The sequence below is a fragment of the Zootoca vivipara genome, chromosome 10, assembly GCF_965207765.1.
Source record: "Zootoca vivipara chromosome 10, rZooViv2.hap1.1, whole genome shotgun sequence".
Lineage (NCBI taxonomy): Eukaryota > Metazoa > Chordata > Lepidosauria > Squamata > Lacertidae > Zootoca > Zootoca vivipara.
In genome coordinates this window covers 59626460-59646265 of record NC_142593.1, presented here as the reverse complement: position 1 = coordinate 59646265, position 19806 = coordinate 59626460, and the positions used below count along the sequence as shown (strand labels likewise).

The window sequence follows — 19806 nt, the reverse complement described above, 5'->3', positions numbered from 1 at the left end:
ATTTGAAGCAAATTTCTGTATAGAATTTTAGTATTGAAGAAAAGAAAGTACCCTACCGGTAGTTTTGGGCTGGTATCCTCATAGAGTTGGTATCCTATGGTCGTTTTGGGCTGGTACCGGTATCCTCACAGAGAATTGTGCGACTGCTGCACAATTGGACTACTGCCCTTTTTTGCTGCCCAAAAGCGCACCGCTGCTCTTGCCGGCTCCCGCTGGGTCGGGGCTCGGCACGGCGTGCGCTGCAGCTTCTGCTGGCCCCCGCTTTGTCTGAGCTCCATGTGGCGCACGCTGCGCATTCGCTTCCAGCAAGGACAGGTATCTTCCTTTTCCTGTTCCTTGTGGAAGCGCCATCCAGACCTGCTCCCGCCACGGTACGGTACCAGTACCCCAGCACGTCTTATTTTTGGGGTATGTCTTATATTTTATTGCCTTGAGAAAATCGTGCCCTGGCTATTTTATAGGCACGTCTTATTTTGTGAGAAACACGGTATCTGTGAATTCTGCATTGTAGGGGGTTCGACCAGAGACCCTTGGTCCACTATAATTCTGTTGTGGTTTTAGGAGGAGCTCTGGATGTGTCTGCAGTACAGTGCCCCACCGTGTCTTCTGCTTTCCTTCCTTGCACCCTGAATTTAGTTTGGCTACAACCTAGAGTTGGTTCACTTCCAGACAGCTTTGTACATTTCCATGGGTACAGCCGCAATGCTTCCTAGAGGTTTCCTAAGGGCATGTTTGCTCAAAAACACATTTTGTCCGCACCCAGTTGCACATGCTACCTAGATTTTCCTTCCAAGTGTTCCAAACAATTAAAATAAGCCATAGAGAAGAAGACTCTGTGCCATGACTGATTACAGAGTGCCATTTGGCATCTTTCATGTAAGAATGTTAAACCTGGATGGTTTTTCCATCTGTTATTTGAAATAATATGTGTAGAAATCCACTGGTTGTACTATGTACTAAGGTGTCCCTTCATTAACATTGCAAAATGTGCCTCAAATTTCATCAAGAATAATTCAAGTGCCCTGTTTCTTCTCCACCCCTTTAACTGGATTACATTGCAAGGAATTAAATGCAAGTTTCTAGTTTCATTTTGTGTTTGTTGATTGCTGAATGTTGGGTGTTCATAAAATTCTCGCCACTTCTCTTTTCTTGAGCACCCTGTAGTGCCATTTCTCAATGTTGTAAGGTATGAAAAGGATGCAGATTGTAGAGGAAACATGGGCCCTGTTAAGATCTCCATTCTGAATTGGAGATGGCTTGGTAATGAGCTGTATTCATTGCAACGCTTACCGTGTTTCCCACATTTTAAGACACCGTCTTATTGCTTTTTTTTCTCAAAAAACCACAGGGTGGCTTATTTTTGGTGGCATGTCTTATTTTTTTTTTACGGTATTACGGTTTTTACAGCACCTTAAGGTCTTCTCGGCCGGGCCAGGCTGCTGGCTCGGGGCACTGCTGGGCACTACGCGCCATGCTGCTGGGCTGTCTGAGCGCTGCTGGGCGCTTTGAGCAGCTGGGCGCTTCGCGCGCTCCAGCAGCTGTTTCCAGGTGGCGGGACGGCGGCGGCGAGGCCGCTGGCTCTGGCGCTCAGCTCCGGGGCTGCTCGGCGCTCCGCGCGCTCCAGCAGCCGTTTCCGGGCGGCGGGATGGCGGCGGTCGGATGGAGCTGAGGCCTCTGGCTCTGGCGCTCGGGCGCTCCGCGGTGCAGGCGAGACCGCTGGCTCCGGTGGGCTGCGAGGCCGCTGGCTCCGGTCGGCGGCGGAACAGCAGGCCTCCTCGGCCAGGCAGAGGCAGGGCCGCTGGCTCCGGTGCTCCTGGGTGCTCCGAGCTGCTGGGCTAGAAACTACAATTCCCAGAACGCTGTGCACGGTGGAGCTAAGGCTCTTTACACGGCAACACCCCGCCCCCTCCAGCTCTTCCCGCGGGAGTGCGAACAATCCCATGCGCCTTGGAGGTGCGGGTGGAGGACGCTGAAGGCGACGCGGCTATTGGTGGCTCGTGCGCTCCGTGGGGGGATTGGATTATGGCCTGTTGTGCAAATGTAAAAGGCACAGAGCTTTTGCTGGGCGAAAAGGTGTCAGCTCTATATGGAAGAGGCTTAGAGATCCACTTCTCTATCCTAGGCTGCTAAAACCCAGCATTCACACTGCGTTGGGCAGGTGTCTGCTTCGTACCAGCAAGAAGCGAAGCGATGACTCACTTTGGCACGAGTGTGGGCAGGCAACTGTCTGCTTCTGCTGATGAGCGAAGGTGCACATGGAGTTCCTTACCTCTGCTTAGCAGGCTGCTGCCCACACGGCATCCAAACGGAGAGGTTGGTTTCAGGCATGACAATCCTATGCAGCCAGTCAAACCCATGCTTGCTCGCTGCAGCTACGCATGGCATCTGAAAAGGATTTTGCAAAGGGATGTGGCCGAGGCTGTAGGGGAAGATTCTTTAGAATTCCAGTTGTAGGATCACAGTCCAAATGGGCTAAGTAAGCTGTGTGAGGCCTGAAATAATATCATTTCCCGATTGCTCAGCTGTCGCTCAGCATAATCCTCTTTGTAGCATTAAGCAAAATATGAGTTGGACTTACAACATACAACAAAGCATCACAATGTACCCCTAACGTGAAGCTGTACCGTAGGCAGCTCCTCCCAGATTCTGTTTTACTCATGAAACTTCTCTGAGGAAGGAAAGGTTGATGTGCTGGTGTTTAGAGTAAAAACAACAACAACTCAGCAGAAGTTGGATTTATTAGTGAATCCCTGTTGGGATTTGCAATATAACATTTGAACCGTGCCTCCCTAGTATCAGTCCAAAGGCATCTGAAACTGCTGCCCATTTTGCTCCAGAGCAGTACCAGGTCTAGGCCTCTCCAAGAAACCCTATACATATGCATATACAAATCTATGCATCACATTTGCTATGTCAAACAATTTAAAAGAATGACTTTTGTTAACACTGCACTCTTCCTCCCAATACCTGGAGCACACCCAAAATCAGATTCATAGCCCCTAATAATTAAAATTCCCAGGACAGTCTAATTATTGTTTTTAAAAGTAAATGGCACCCCTCAAAAAAGGAATAAAATGATTGATATGCCAGTTTGCTGTTACATCACCCATACGTGACTCAACTTTTAGACTAAACTGGCCACCTAACTGTCTTTTGTAGAAGTCCTGTGAAAAATTTGGCCTGTGCAGAATTCTTCCCGGCTCCAAAGTTCTTAGGGAATCAAGGAGCTATAGTACCTTTGTACCTTTTAAAGGAGGTTGTGATGCTGCGGCATGGACAAGTGAATCCAACTGCCTGCAGCTCCCACCCACCATGATGAAGCACTCTCCTCTTCAGCTTCTATATTTGTTGCTGGGGGCTGGTTGCCAACAACCCATCTTCATTAGAAGGGGGATGCCAAGTCACGATTAGAAGATGCTAATAATAGTCATTAGCACTGCGCAGATTAAGAGAGTACAGGCACTTGTTTGTGGCAAAGTGTGGCAAAACGGCTCTGAGACCTGCAATTATTTCCCCTCCCTGGTACAGAGACAATGCAAATGAGCAAAGCCTAGCTTGTTTAGGCCTGCATCTCGATCAGCATGGGTCTCTTTCACACACCATGCAGGAAAAGAACAGGGCTTCCCATGGCGTGTATAGAGTAAAGAGCCACAGGATCCATAGCTTGGTAATGGAGCATGTATGTGCTTTGGAAACAGAAAGGCCGGGCTTCTCTTAATCAAACCCATCTGCGGAAGTGCTATGCAAGGACTTCTACTGGTGCAATGGGGTTTCGTTGTCTCTACTCAGCACCCCCTTAAATTGGCTCTGGAGGGTGTGGTAGGGCCGCCCCTGAACACTGCACATGTGTAAGGGGTGGGGTGTTCTATCTGGCAAGTGGATACGCTTGCGCAGATGCAACATTTGTAATAGAGTGACGTTGAACTCCACCTCATGGTCCCTGGTTCAAGCCCTGATGTCTCCAGGTAGTGTTGATGCTGAGCTTGTCTGACTTGTGAGGCAGCTTCCTGTGGTCCGTAGCCAATAACGGTTCTCTGCAAAATGTATCGGTGACATATGTTTAGTTACAGGTAGGTAGCCGTGTTGGTCTGACGTAGTTGAAACAAAATTAAAAAATTCCTTCCAGCAGCACCTTAAAGACCAACTAAGTTTTTTATTTTGGTATGAGCTTTCGTGTGCATGCACACTTCTTCAGATATGACATATGTGTTTGCAAATATACTATTGTACTCACATTCATTTGAATAATGCTCACACTTATTTTGGAATGCACTGTATAAGGGAGAAGTAACTGCCTCTTTAAGGACTGTAAGTATTCCATAGCAAATATAACCCACGGCGGGGCCGGCAACGTCACCCTTTCATATCCGACACGCCCCCTCCTAGGCCGCCCCCACTCACATGGTGACGTATGAGGCCCGCAGCGACTACGCCACACACTCACTCTCCTTCTACTTCTAACCGTAATTGAAGCCGCTGGAGGTCACGTGCGAGCGGACGTAGCTGGGCTCCTCCTCCATCTCCTCCGGAGGTAGGAGTCACGTGGGGACAGGAGAGCGGCAGCAGAAAAGAAGCGCCCCCCCTCTTTTTGGGATCACGTGGGAGGGAATGAGCCGGCGTGATTGGCGGAGGGGCGGTGTGCGCGCATGCGTGCGTAAGAAGAGGAAGCGGTGCGAGGCTGCCGCCCGTACGGCGCACGCGCGGGGGCCGACGAGCGCGCCCTTGCAGCAGCGTCACGTGGTGAGGGCGGGGCTGTGCAGGCCGCAAGGGAGAGACACAGAGAGAGCGAGATAGAGCGCGCGCGCGCTCGCGGGAACGCGGGGGCGAGGCGAGGGGAGGGAAGAGCCGAGGAGTCACGTGACAGTGGTGGGCGCCGCTGCCGCCGCCGCCGCCGCTGCTTTGTGAGCACATTGGCAGGTAACGAGCGCGCGACCGTGGCCGGGGAGAGGAGGATTCGGCGGGCTCCCCTCCCTTCACGGGGGAAAGAAAGAAAGAAAGACAGACAGACAGACAGACCGGGGGGGGGGGTTGATATATTAGGCCGTGGGGGGGGAGGGAGAGAAAGGAATAGGCGCGCGCAGCCTCTCAGCCTCCCCTCAGGGGCCAATGGGGGGGGAGGGGAAGACCGAAGGAGACGACGGACCTCCCCCCCCCCCCCCGAGCTCCGCTTAACGGAGGAGGGGGCGACATAGAAGGTTCCCTCCCCCCTTTTAAGTCCCTCGGAAGGGCGGTGGGGCCCTCACTCCCCCCTGAAGTGAAAATGTGAGAGGGAAAATGGCCCCCCTCCCCCCACCGCCTGTGAGTGCGTGTGAATATCGACCATTGGGGGGGGGGTGAGGGAGAAGGGTGCCCCCACTGCTGTTGTGAGGGGAAGGCGGACGGTTGGGTTGGGGGGGGGTGCTGCTGCTGCTGGAGTTTCCCTCCCGTGTCGGCTGCGAGTTGGCTTCCCGAAACGCCTCTCATGGTTTTTTGAGGGGAAAGGGGGTGTGTTGTGAGGGGGAAGTGGCGCGTGTGCCCTCGGGGTCCCTCTCTCCCCGCTCCCCCGGAACTCACACACGCGCCCAAGAGAGACAGGGGTTGGGACAAATAAAGCTTTAAAAACTCCTGGAAAGTTGCTGAGTTGTTTCTCACTCTCTCCCGCGCTAACACCCCCCCCCCTTTCACGGCTATTTGCTCCGTTTTGAGGTGGAAGTGGTCGTGGAGACCCCACCCTACAGGAAGCTCTCATGCCCTTCTCTCCTCCAGCCCCAGAAACCTTTTATTTTCTCCCCAGGGGGGCAAGAGAAGTTCACAGACTGCCCCACCCCAGTGCACCGTCATGTTGGCAATGGAGACGAAAGGGAGCCTGGCAGCAGGAACTCTCACTGTGGAGAGGAAAGGAAACGTTCAGGGAAAATGTTTTCCCAGCCCCCTTCCCCAGGTTAAAGGCGAAATGATGGATACCAGGCCCTGGGAAATCTTCTGCCTTTCAGTATCCCTGCTATGCCAGGGAGCATAGCCAGCCAGCTTCCTCTCCCCCCTCCCCCTTCACAACCCCTCCAGTTTTATTTTGGGAGGTTGGTGATCCCTTTCCCTGGGTTGGTGCCTTTTTGCGCTTTGACTAGGGTTGGCTGCTTTCCCAGTAGGAGCAGTTGCCAACCTGTCTCCCACCCTTGCTTTGTAGAACAGGGTCTCCTGATACTTGAGTTTCTCTCTCTCCTCTCCCCCCCCATCTCCTTGCAGTGTGTGTGGTCTCAACTCTTCCGCCTGATCTGATTGTATCACCCTGTAGGTGCATGTGAGGGTCTTCGTTATGACCCTCTGAAAGGAGGGGATTTTTCCATCTTTGCACTTCCTCAAACAACCTAACGGGGGATGTTAGGGTCAGCTTGAATTATGCCCCCTTTTAAAGAAATTACTGATACCTGAAGGGTGTCTATAAACAATGGCACCACCTAAGAAGCCAGAGGAGGTTTCTTGAGGACAAGACCTGTGAATAGTCATCACTCTGCTTCTTGCCCTCATGCCTTCCCTGCGTTGTCTCTCCTGTGTTTGGGCTTGTGAGGAAATGGAAGCTGGGGCAGGGTTGCGTTCTTGGAATTGCATACTTTAAAAAACAAACAAGCAATTCTGGCTTACTTTACTGCTGTTTGTGAAAGAAATTGCAGCAACAATAGTGACCCATTTTATTCAAAAAGTGTTGAGCGTTCAAAAGAGTCACTTGCTATTTCAGGTCTGACTGCAGTGAGCTCTGGGATTCAGGAGATCATGGGAAGTTTGAGGAGTATTGTTATGTATTGAACTAAGCATGAAACTGTCTTGGTTCAGTACATCTTCCTTCTTAGGTTGCAGGTAAACAGTTTTAAGGCCAGCCTCAAGTCTGTGTTTACAATTCACTTACACCTAAAGGGGGTGATGATCCTGCAGAATTGAAACTAGTACCTCTGTCCTGTGAATTTCCTGGTGGTTAACCTGGTCTCCTGTAAGTGACTACTAGACTAGTTCAGTCCTGCCCTCTTGGTGCCAAAGAGCCACCTGTCTTCCTCTTCTCTGTTGTCTTTATTTGAATCAGTGATGAAAGGAGTTATAATGATATAGAACAATTGAGGGAATATTCTTTTGGGTGGTTTAGGCAGGAAAAACTGAGGGCCTTTCCTGTACATTTGGAACAGCTGCTTTTTTCACCCAGGAAGTGAAGTAAGAGCTGGATTCAAATATGGAGAAAAGAGGGAAGAAAGCAGACTGAGAACAGCAATGCTTCTTTCCTAAAATAGCATCATAAAAGGTGTTACTTGCTTTAGTATCCTGTTTATAGTAGTTCCTCAAGTCACTCTTTTCCTGGAGTCTCTGTTTGCATATTTACCTAAATAGCTTTGCTTGTAAAAGCCATACATTGTTTGTCTGATGCCTTTAGCTTTGTGTGAAAAAATATACCTCCAAAGCTAAAATCAGCTTGCAGTACTGGAATGGCCTTTTTGTACTCCAGATGTGTTACTTGAAGGGTTGTGTTAATTATTGTAAACACATGTTAATGTACAGTGGGGAAGTGAAGGTGTCTTAGGATTTTGTTTTTGTTTGTTCTCCCAAATATTCTTGAATTTTAACTTTAGCTGTGAATGGGCTTTTCTGTCTCTGGCAGGTTTTAAAGTATATGTAGAAAATGCTTTTTTAAACATGCTATTTCCTAAAAGTTGGGTGAAAGCCTGGAATTCAGGTTAATCTCTTTTTGCCCTTTCCGCTTGAGAGATAAGTAGATATGTTCCAAGTTGTTGTTATATCTTTAAATGTATTTGAGTTAGAATTTAAGAGTGTTCTAGGCAGAGTTCAAAAATCTTAGGTTTCCAAATGTGTTTTGTCTTGTATTATCTTTCTTTAAACATAAATATAGGGCATCTTGGAAATAGGCAGGCTGGGTTTCATATTGTTTTTGCAGCAAACTTGTTCAGTGGCTGTTTAAAGGTTCTTTGTGTTGCTTTTGCTGGCAACCATCCATATATGTTTAGCTGCATTGCTAGGCAGCCTCCTACATATCTTTATTCAGAGCTGTTGTATGCAGTGTTTGTCAAATACAGGAATGATAAAATCTTCACTTTAAAGACTTACTTTCAGTGTCTTCTCTTCTGGATCTCAGGCACCTCTCTCTGCAGATCTGCCAAAGTCTGAGCTTGTGCATTGTCTTTATGCTATATTAAATGCATAGCTTTAAATGGGGCGGCCAGTGTCTGGTGATAGACTTGTGCTAATACAAGAAAGTGAAAATGCCTAAATCTTGCAACTAGGAAACTGTGAAGAATTGGGTGGGGTAAGAATTGATATCTGAGCTTCTTCCGAGCTCAATTTCACTCCTAATCCCTTAGGTGGCAACAGAATACAGTAGAAGGGTCATTGTTTTTGAGTGGGCAGTGGATTGGGTTTGGTGGGAACATGTGACCTCTATTCCCTCATTGCCCTCTAAGGTATGAAAGCACCACTAGGCGGGAAGAGGGTGTTGTTGTGATACGGTGCTGTTTTATTTTCAAGGGTGATGGAGGGTCCTTTTGGACAGGCCTGTGCAACATGACTTTTCTTTTTAATATAATCAGTACTTAGGCTACTGCTGTTTTTATGAATACCTTTGTTAAATTTGCTTTTATATTCTAATGCTGAGTTTGCAGTATTCTGAGGTGCATAAGAGACCTAGATTTTCATTGTAGGAAGAACAAGATGTGTAAAACTTTTGATAGTAGGAAAAGAAGTGGAGCACAGAAAACGAAAACTTGTTGCCTTTTCTAATGTTGGCAAACTACCTTTGGCCTGAATCTCTACTTCCTCAAGAGGCTCTTCTGTGTGCTCCATAAATTTGTTCCCTTTTTATTCCCTACCTTTTTATTCATTACTAGAACTAGTATGAAGAGTACCGATAACCTCCAGTTACTTTTTTCTAAGCTGTGAAGTGGCAGTGAGGCTTGTGTGTGTGAATCACAAATGTTCTAAATTCTTATACTGTACACTGAAATGGAAAAGCTGCAAGCTATACAATTATGAAGTATCAAGGCATGATTAGAGGTGACCTAGATGTACTCTATTTTTCATAGTCATTTCCAGCATCACTTGTCCTCAGTGATTGGCTACATAATACTGTGATGTCATCCTGCCTCTGATTAGCTGATAGCCAATAGCAACTGGTGGGCCGCAAGTGGGGTGTGGGCTATATAAGTAAACCCAAAATAATTATTGCTTTTAATTTTTAATTGGTATGATGAACTCTCCTGCAACTTTCATTGGCATATTAAAATGCTGTGTTGATGTCACTTGTAACCAAACATCAGAACGGCTTGAGTCTTACATTTTAACAGTTGGGACCGCTGTGTGGCAGCTGATGCGAAATCCAGTGACAGTTTGTCACAAGGAGCTTGTACAGTGTTCTTTTGAGTGACTGTGCAACAGAGGTAAACTGTAGTAAGTCACTCAAAACAACCCTGTATGAGCACCTTGTGGCAAACTGTCAATTGGTCTGCTGCCACGGTTAGTTAATAGTTTAGGCCAGGGTAATTTGGAGTTTGTGTAGTCAAAATTTACCGACTGCATTTCCGCTGAAGAAACAGTAGTTTGAGTGGACATGAAACCCATTTGCAAGTGAAGTCACAAAGTTGTCTTTGCGCAAAAGGAGCAGCTGTTGTGTCCTAGGACCCTCAAAGACGAGCTTTTGGAAGTGAGGTTGTCTGAATTTTGGCGCTTCATGTTAACAAAATTACCCAGTTATTACTGAGTATCTTGACTTTGCTGCTGCCATTTGGTGGTACAGATCTTTAGGAGACAGGTTTCCCACAATGATTGCTAGAAGTCATACAGTACCAGGCTATGCATCCACATGGATCTGCTTGTTGGCAAAATGCGAGCTTGGCCATTCCAGTGATACTTCATTTTGAATTAAAATATTAAATGTATTCCTGGTTTGTAATATCGAACATTTCTTGTGTAACATATGTTTTTAGAATAAATTATTATAGCTTATATAAATCAGTATCTTCATTGCTTCATTACATTTATCCTACACATAGTTTGCCCATGTACTGTATATATGGCATTTTGCGTAGTCTGTGGTTTGATCATATATCTGTTCATTGGTGCCAGTCTTTGTCGAGAGCCAGTGCCCCAAGACTCGGGACACCTTCGTCTCCTTTGTTTAGCTGAGTAGCGGAACTTTAGCAGACTTGGATTCCAATAAGACACAGAATGCAGGAAGTGTGTCTTTAGTAGAGTTTACTAGGGCATAAATCATACAGTTCCTTGCTAGATCCTTAGCAAGGCAAAACTTAGTTCATTTGAGCAAATCCAGTTTCCCACAGTTAAAAATTACACCACACAAATATAAATGCAAAAATGAAAGTAAAAACAGAATAGCAGTAGGAGAGAGAAAGAGAGAGAGAAAGAGAATAATGAAGCACCCTTGGCAGACAGTTGATATACAGGTGAAACTCGGAAAATTAGAATATCGTCGAAAAGTGCATTTATTTCAGTAACACAACTTAAAAGGTGAAGCAATATATGAGATAGATGTATGACATGCAAAGCAAGATTGGCTCCCAGTACGTTTCCGAGCACAATTCAAAGTGTTGGTGCTGACCTTTAAAGCCCTAAATGGCCTCGGTCCAGTATATCTGAAGGAGCGTCTCCACCCCCATCGTTCTGCCCGGGCACTGAGGTCCAGTGCCGAGGGCCTTCTGGTGGTTCCCTCGTTGTGAGAAGCCAAGTTACAGGGAACCAGGTAGAAGGCCTTCTCGGTAGTAGCGCCCTCCCATCAGATGTCAAAGAGAAAAACAACTACCAGATTTTTAGAAGACATCTGAAGGCAGCCCTGTTTAGGGAGGCTTTTAATGTTTAATAGATTATTGTATTTTATTTTTCTGTTGGAAGCCGCCCAGAGTGGCTGGGGAAACCCAGCCAGATGGGCGGGTTATAAATAATAAATTATTATTATTATATATAAGATATGTCAAGCCTTTTTTGTTGTAATTGTAATTATTTGCAGTTAGGCGGGTCAATTATAAATGGAATGTAATTAAAGAAATGTAATAGCAATGTTTATTTTTGTTGCTTTACTGAAATAAATGCACTTTTCGACGATATTCTAGTCTGTCTCAGGAGCGAACAGCCTTTAAAAATAGAGATAGCACAGTAGTAAAAGAAAGTCTTTGCTCTTTCTGCCTTCGAGAAGACCTGAGAACCTTTTAAACCTTAGAATGTACCAGAATGCTTCTGGTGGCTTCTGTACTTCATAAAACTTCATTCACTGACATTCTTGTAGGAGGAGGATTTCCTATTGTGTGCTGTTGAGATTTTCCATTTGTGTCACTGCAAGAAATGCTTGAGGAATACTGGACAGTGGAACCCTCCTTCTTACATCTTAATTCAGTCTTCTAACAGATTAGCTGGAGGAGATGCTAACCTGCTTAAGTGGAACAGCTTGCATTAAGATCAATGGAGTGTTGAAGGAGCTTTGATCTTTCCCTATTTATTTTTTAAATTATAAATATTTATTTTGAGAGGGTGAAGATTTTTTCTTTGTACTACTTTTAAAAAAAAGTTTAAGATGAGTTTTAATCTTGTATTATGCTTTGTGTACTGTTTTATCAACGTTTGTAGGATACAACTACTAAATGAATCTGGCTACTTGGGTAGAACAAAAACATTTTTCTGATTTATGTGTCTGGGCCATTGAAATAACTTGACTTAATGAGGAAAAAGACTCATAGTTCTTTAGATAATTGGTGGTAAGATTAGCTTCGTGCAAGAGTGGCTGTTCTCTTTGGCAGCTGTTAAACAGAAAATCCTTATTAATGCAGTTCTGCAACAGCATTTCTCGCTGAAAATGTTTAATCTGTTCAGCCCTACAAGGTTACTTAAGGAGAAAAAGGAGTTTGCCATAGGGCCCCTACTGATATTCTTTTGTTACTTACCGATTATGGAATATATACATTTTGTTGGATTAAATGGAGCTGTTGTGGTTATTAGTTTAACTCTTTACAGTGTTAGAAATTCAGATATATACCGTAAGCCAGGCATCCCCAAACTTCGGCCCTCCAGATGTTTCGGACTACAATCCCCATCACCCCTGACCACTGGTCCTGTTAGCTAGGGATCATGGGAGTTGTAGGCCAAAACATCTGGAGGGCCGCAGTTTGGGGATGCTGCCATAAGCTAATTGCCAGATGACACCTTAATTTAGGTTACGGTCACTGCAATGGAATGTCTAGGCGCTTTTTTGTGATGGGGTTTATTATTATTATTATTGTTATTCATTTTATTTCTATACTGCTTTATATATAGGTTTGCTGCCATATAGCTGGCTGGCAGCACAGCACCAGAAGACAGTCGCCACCCCAAACATTTAAGTGATCAGTTTAGAATGTGCCTGCCAACTAAGCTAAACTAGATCAGATGTTAATGTTTATTTTAATACTGTATCAAGGTGGAGCAGACGCTAGATGATGGCTGAGTTTGAGTACTGTATAGTAAAAGAGACTTAAAGGAATAGAGTGGCATGGTTTTTTTAATGTGGTAGACTTCAGGTTATATTTTAGTGAATAAGATCTAATTTATATATTTTCGGCTGCTATATCTGTACTGTCCCTGTTATACCGAACTGCCAATTTAAATGTATCCCTATTGTGTTTCATGACTTCCCTGATTTTGTATGTGAGCTGGAACTGGTCTGTGACCGAAATAATAAATTCATTCAATGTTTTGGTAGGAACAGTTTGCTATGTTGCTTGACCCCTGTAAGTGTAATCTGAAGTTTTTGTTTGATTTATTCTGCTGTGTTTGAACACACAAGAGATACTGGCTAGGAATCTTGCCTTTTTTCTGTCCTGTCTGAAAGTCTGTGATATCTTCTTGTGCGTAAGATATTGTTATGTTGATTGGGAGCTATAGTGTACTGTATTTAACCAGAAATGGTCATTTTGTCTAGTTTAGAAAAAGACTGCATCCAATAACTGGCAGTCATGTTACTATCTTTCTTTTGTTACCTACGGGAAGGGTTAGAAAGCTTTGTAAGAAATAAAAGTGCCTTTAACTGCTGAAATTTCTAAGAACCCACTTTGATACCTGAAATGTCATCAACCACTGCCTGTTTCTTTTCCAACTTATGTCTAGAGTTGCAGCAGCTAGAACTTTCTGTAGTTAGGTCCTACTTCATCTTTTCATCCAGGTGAAAGAGAAATGAGTGTGGGATGGGGGCAAGGAGAAGTTTGTAAACCCTCACACATCTGCTTTGCGCCTTGAAAATCATGTGAATAATAACAAGGACTCATCAAGGTTGTTGTTGCATTCTTTATGTGCTGTGAGCCATGGCGCCCCAACCTTTTCTTGTCAGTGCAAGTGATTTTCAAACATAGCCAATGTATGTGGGACGTGTCTTCCTGCTCATGATAAAAATAGTTTTGTATCTGCATGCACAGACTTGGAACCTTTGTAATTTGGAATATAATTTAGCACCAAGTTCAATGTACCAAGATATTTATTTGAATTACATAAAATGGCTTGAATATGAATACTGAATTGTGCATAGTATCTTGGGAAATCAGCTTATGGGTTGTATCCAACTAAGTTCAACTTAAAATCAACACATTGAAATTAGTGGAAAATACTAACTTGGGTTCATTAATTTCAGTGAGTCTGTTTCATGTGCAGCTTAGATACAACTGCAAGACACTAAATTTATTTTGTAGTGTATTTCCTGATGCTGTTTCTTTAAGTCCTCTTTACAGTTATCTTACAAATAGTGCTATGCACAATTGAAGGACTGAGTCTCACTTTGCATTGGGCTATGTATATTAAAGTCCAAAATACAAAGCTGGAGGATGCACACATGTACAGTTAGATGAATGAGTCTTCAAAAACATCTAGTTGTGACTGGGAAAAGGATCTAAACCTCCATATTCAAGTCTGAGAGATATCTGCATGCCTTCCACACTTGATAGGTCATGTGTGTATTTTGTAGTGGGATTGTGTACCTGTGAACAAAAATGTAAAATGAGAGCCAGCTTTCTTGTGGTGTGTGCCACATCTTTTGGAAATGTAATGAAATGGTTATGAGAGTTTGGTACTATCTTCAAGACTCATTGAATGGGGATTATCATAGGGAAGTTGGCCTTGGTTTCATTTAACTGCTTTTATATAATGTCTGAAACCCTTGGTCAATATCTATTCATGTATAAAAACTGTATATTATTTACAATATGACATCTAACATTTAAGAAACTTCTGGAAAGTCCTTTTACTTCAGGGTTCCCAGGGCACTTTAGTATGACTTGGAAAAAAATGCCAGTACTCTAGGAGAAACAAAGTCCTGTGAGGTTCTGGATATTTTCCCTTCCAGTCAGCTGTCAGTGAAGGAGGGAAATTCTGCTGTCTCTGCATAGGAGTTAGGAAGTGATCTAATCACATTCAGAACAGATATGCTCAAGAATTTATCTCTCAGCTTAGGGAACACAGCTCTGGTCTCCCTTTGAGCCTGGGTGTCCAATTTCATTTTTCTTTTCTATCGTAGCTAAGTAGCTGTAGAATAGAACTGGAATCTTAGACTTTGAAGGGACCCATAGGGTGTCTGGTCCTTTTGCCTAAGGAAGGAAGTCTTAAGTTTACAATATCCTTGGTGCATGTTGTGAAGATATGCAAGTCAACCATCTCCAGGGACGCCTCTCTTCATACTGAACCCCTCTTACAGTTAAAAAACTTGTCCTTTCTAACAAATTCCCTGAAATGTTCTTTACCAGTTTTTAATTTATTGTTGCCAGCTTCATTCTCTCATGTTTATAGGAAACACAATTATTTTGTGCTAGTGCTGTTGTTTGGCCTGGTTAGTGTGTGCTGGTACTAACCTTTAAAGCAGGCATCCCCAAACTTCGGCCCTCCAGATGTTTTGAGCTACAATTCCCGTCTTCCCCAACCACTGGTCCTGTTAGCTAGGGATCATGGGAGTTGTAGGCCAAAACATCTGGAGGGCCGCAGTTTGGGGATGCCTGCTTTAAAGCCTAACAGTTTGAGTCCAGTTTACTTGAAGAAAGGGGAAAGGTGTGTTGTGGTTGAAATGACTTTTAGTACCCCATATACCTTTTGGGGCCAAGTTACATGTGAATTGATTGCCTTTACAGGTGAACTGCCCACAATGAAGTCAGTTGTTCGGATGCTCTCAAGTCCCAAAGTTGGGGTGTCAAATTCATACAGGGCTTGCAAAGAGCCCTGTGTGGTGCTTTAAAGCAGTGTTTCCCAACTGGGGGTCACATTCCAAGGGGGCCACAGGTGAAAATTATGTAAATGGGGGGCCACAGAGGGAAGTGAGAAAAAAAGAAAAGAAATCATTTTTTAAAAAATCCTGATTGGCTGGCTATCTGCTTAGCAAATCACAAGCAGGTAAGGGGGTGGCCCACCAGGGGGCGGCCTAGCGCTTCATTTTATATTGAATTTGTATAGCCATGGTTTGTGTACAGTAGGAGAGGGCGATCACTGAGGCTCCCATTTTGACCACTGCTTGTAGCTGTCGACAGTGCTGGGCCAGGTGGCAGCCTGGGCCTGACTCTGCAAGGCACGGGGTACAATCCACCTAACCGAGCAGGGTCATCTGGTGCTGCTGACTTGTATCTAGTAAATAACTAAGTATCTGAGTTCAGTGGGCCTCACTCTCAGGTAAAGGTGGGGGGGGGCTATAGTGTTTTATCTAGGCAGCCAGGGCTCTTCCAGATATGACAAGATATTTTTGCAGCAGGTCAGTGAGGACTACTTGCTTTGAATCCCCCCCCATATATACAGAACTCCTTTTTGCAGACTCTCCAAGTGTTCCTATTTTCCAGGGACAGTCCTGGATTTAGAGAAGTTGTCCCAGTTTCTGATTTGATGCCAGAATGTCCCATATTTCCTTAGGACGTCCCTATTTTCAGCAGAAAAATGTTGGAGGGTTTGGTAGGATGTCCCAATTTTCATCAGAGAAATGTTGGAGGGTATGGAGTTATCTGACCCACAAGCCCTCTGAAGTCAGCACTGGATAGGAAAGTTATTTTAATGTTTAATATTTAATTGCGTTTTTATATAAGTTGGAAGCCTTCCAGAGTGGCTGGGGCAACCGAGTCAGATGGGCAGGGTATAATTAGTAAAATTATTATTATGCCTGGCGTGCTCTGGTCCATGGGGTCATGAAGAGTTGGACACGACTAAACGACTAAACAACAACTTTATTATGGTATATGACATCCCTATTTTCATTGGAGGGTATGCTTTTGGATTGTTATTTGTAGTTTCCCCCCTCTGTCAAATAACTGGGGTCACGTAAGTGTTGTTTACATGGAAGATGGATCTACCTCGGGAGGTTCTGGATTCTCCTTCCTTAGAGGTTTCTAAGCAGAGGTTGGATGGCCATTGGTCATGGATTCTTCAGATGAGTTTCCTACGTTGCAGGGGGTTGCACTAGAAAGATGACCCTTGGAGTCTCTTCCAGCTCTATGATTCTGTGTTATTCTGCTTCAACAATATTTCATTATTTTTCTGTCATTTTATTTAATTGTATTTTGTATAAATTATAGAAATTATGAATAAAATATGTTCTGTTAACAAACAGAGCATTTAAATAGCTACCTTTCTACCGGTAGGACGGGGTGGAAGGCCACAGGAAGGAAACAAGGTCAGAAGGGGGCCATGATTGGGAAAAGGTTGGGAAACACTGCTTTAAAGCACCTGATGCTTCAGAGAACTCACTAGCAGAGCCCAACCCAGCAGACTTTGACTCTACCACCCATCAGCTCATGGGTCTTAAAGCCAAAGCCCACTTTCCCTTGCCAGTGCCATTTAAGACTCCTGATGGTGCCTTGGCAGCCGCATCTACCTTCCCCATACTTGATGACATATGATGGCAGGTGGGCGTGGTTTTGGGGAAACAGCTAGGCCCATGGCCCTGAGGTTCCCCACCCCAACCTGCTTTTTCAGCATCTCCTAGTATCATTGGAAATCAATTCAAATGCCAAGCAAGGTCTGTGGTGTGAACTCTGCCAGGGTTTCATGCTTCTGTAGCAATTCAGCAGTGAATAGGCTAGGCTGAGTACAGTTAGAGAAAATAAGGCTTTCAGGGAATAGAATGGAAATTTTAACATCCCTGTTTGCCCACTTAAATCCAGTTGGATTTGTATTTGTATGGTTTGATTTGCAACCAGTGGTGTCTCCTGCCTTCGACAATATTCAGTCTTGAATTTGAAGTGTATTCTGCAGTACTGACCTTGTGCCAATTACTGTGACAACAGAATGATGTCACAAATCCAGAGTTATGGCTCTGGCATTGTGCATCAGGTTTTGCCTTAAGTAGGTCTCAAAGAATAGAAAGGAAAGTAAATGTTGTTAGTCTGCAATCTTGCCACTGAGGAAGATGGAACATAGAGAGGTTAGGGTAAGGACTGGGGGGGGGGTGTTGGCTTTCAAGGGCTGTGGTGATTAGGCTGCTATTGTTTACATCTGGAGTTCGAATTAGAGAAAAAACAAAGAATGTTGTACTAAGTGATACATACCGTGTTTCTCATATTATAAGTCATGTCTTATATATTTTTTTGCCGAGCCCCGACTGAGCGGGAGCTGGCAAAGGCAGCAGCCCGCCGCCGGCTTGGAGCTCGAGCCGGCAAAGGCAGCAGCGGCGCTTTGCCGAGCTCCACCGAATCGGGTGAGAATTGCGTTCGTACCCCTGCCTTGCAGCCTCCGACCCTTCACCCAGGGCGTTCACACGTGCATCCCCACCCCCGACCCGCGTCCTCGTCTACTGGTACCTGAAAGAGCGCTTTGCCGAGCTCCAAGCCGGCGGGGGGCTGCTGCCTTTGCTGGTTTTCGCTCCGTTGGGGGGGGAGCAGGAAGTCGCTCGCAACTTTCCGGATCCCTCCCCGCCGGTCTCCTCCTCCTTCCCGCTGCGCCTCCCCTTTCTGGGTTTCTCGGCGGCACCTCCTTCTCCTCTTCCGACGCTGGCTGGCGGCTTTGTGCTGGAATGCCGCGTGCGCAGCTTTCAGGTACCGGTAGACGAGGATGCGGGTCGGGGGTGGGGATGCACGTGTGAACGCCCTGGGTGAAGGGTCGGAGGCTGCAAGGCAGGGGTACGAACGCAATTCTCACCTGATTCGGTGGAGCTCGGCAAAGCGCGCACTGCTGCCCTTGCTGGGTCCCGCTGGGTCGGGACTTGGCGCGGCGTGCCCTGCCATACCGTACCAGCATGTCTTATTTTCGGGGTATGCCTTATATTTTGCCAGGTCTGGAAAATCCTGCCATGCCTTATTTTTTAGGGATGCCTTAAAATATGAGAAACACGGTATATATATACATTATATATCTATATCTATATATATATCTATATCAGGGTGGATTTGATTTAAATCAAACTGATTTAAATCACGATTTAAATCACGATTTAAATCACTAGTCAGTAAGGCTTGATTTAAATCATAGTTGATTTAAATCATAAAGACTAATTCTTGCTGGTATAACTTTATTATGCAAGTAGATGAAGATTTTTAGAATAACAACTTTTCATATTAGTTTTTTATCCCCAGTTTAATAGGTTAATCATTCATATTTGGACAACTTTACTGTTGTACTTAGGAAGGAGAAAAATAATCATTACCTTAATAATAACAATTTAAATAGATTTATTCAACTGAAACAATAACATTTCAGCAAATGTTATTTGCTTAAACAAACATCCATGTTTGTTAACTAATTTGGCTAAACAAAAACAAAATATATATATTTTAAGAAACTTAGACTGTCAGCCCAGCCTACACATGAAAAACTTAAATACTGTCCAAACAATCAGAAAAATATTGTTTCTATTCTATTCACTGAACTTCTTGAAACTTAGCACTGAAGGGGTTGCTTCTGTATTCATAGGTTTGTAGAACAATAGGATTAAGGTCTTTTTCTCAACTCTGTTCATGTTATAACATTTTTGCTGTGAAGAAGAGGCATGTGATCTCTGTTGAGTCAAATTCAGTTTTGAGAACTGCAAAAGTAAACCAAGCACCTGTGATAATATCTTGTAGGCAGAGAAACTGCCCAATAATCTTACAAAAACCTCTGGAAGAGGTGAATGGATTAATGGAATTTATTTACCCCCAAAATTAAACATATACAACCTTATACTACATAATTAAAAAAACTAATCTTTATTTCATGATGGAATAACCTTTGGATGGTAATATGCTTTCCTCAAAAAGCATTTTATTTAAAAAAATCCAATTTAAATCAAAAAAATCGATTTAAATCAAAAAAATCCGATTTAAATCAAAAAAATCCTATTTTTTTGATTTTTTTAAAAAAATCATTGATTTTTATCCACCCTGATATCTATATCTATCTATCTATATCTATATATATATACACACACACACACACACACACACACACACATTATATATATACATATGAATACATTATTATTACCTTTTTAAATGTATATTTGGGTATTGAATTGGAGCGGGATAAAAATCTTAATAGCCTAGTCCTGTGATTTGGCAGTCTGCTGTTGAAGCTCTTTAGACCACTCAAGTCCCATCTGTGTTGCAGGGCATAGTTGCTGTTGTCACAAGATTTGGCACAGTAGCAGCACCTGGAGCTGGGTGGGCTCGTTGTTGCCCCTTCTGTAGCATTTCAGAATCACAAAATGGTGTGTACACTGGAACCTCGGTTTACGTACCGTCCTCCTTACGAATGCTTCAGGTAATGAGCTCCACTAACTCAGAAGTAGATGCCCCTAGTTGCGAACTGTGGCACGCAGCGGGGAGGCCCCATTAGCGAAAGCGCGCCTCATGTTAAGAACGGTTTCGG

At 44.3% G+C, this 19806-nt stretch overlaps 1 protein-coding gene across 2 annotated transcripts in view; it reads left to right on the top strand.

The window, feature by feature from the left end:
* The first annotated feature begins 4777 nt into the window (after nt 1-4777).
* The window catches only part of UBAP2 (ubiquitin associated protein 2), a 77473-nt gene continuing 62444 nt past the window's right edge, over nt 4778-19806 (top strand). For both annotated transcript variants that reach the window (XM_088652742.1, XM_088652739.1), the window contains exon 1: nt 4778-4917. The gene's annotated coding sequence lies outside the window, so the exon portion shown is untranslated. The remainder of the gene's footprint in view (nt 4918-19806) is intronic.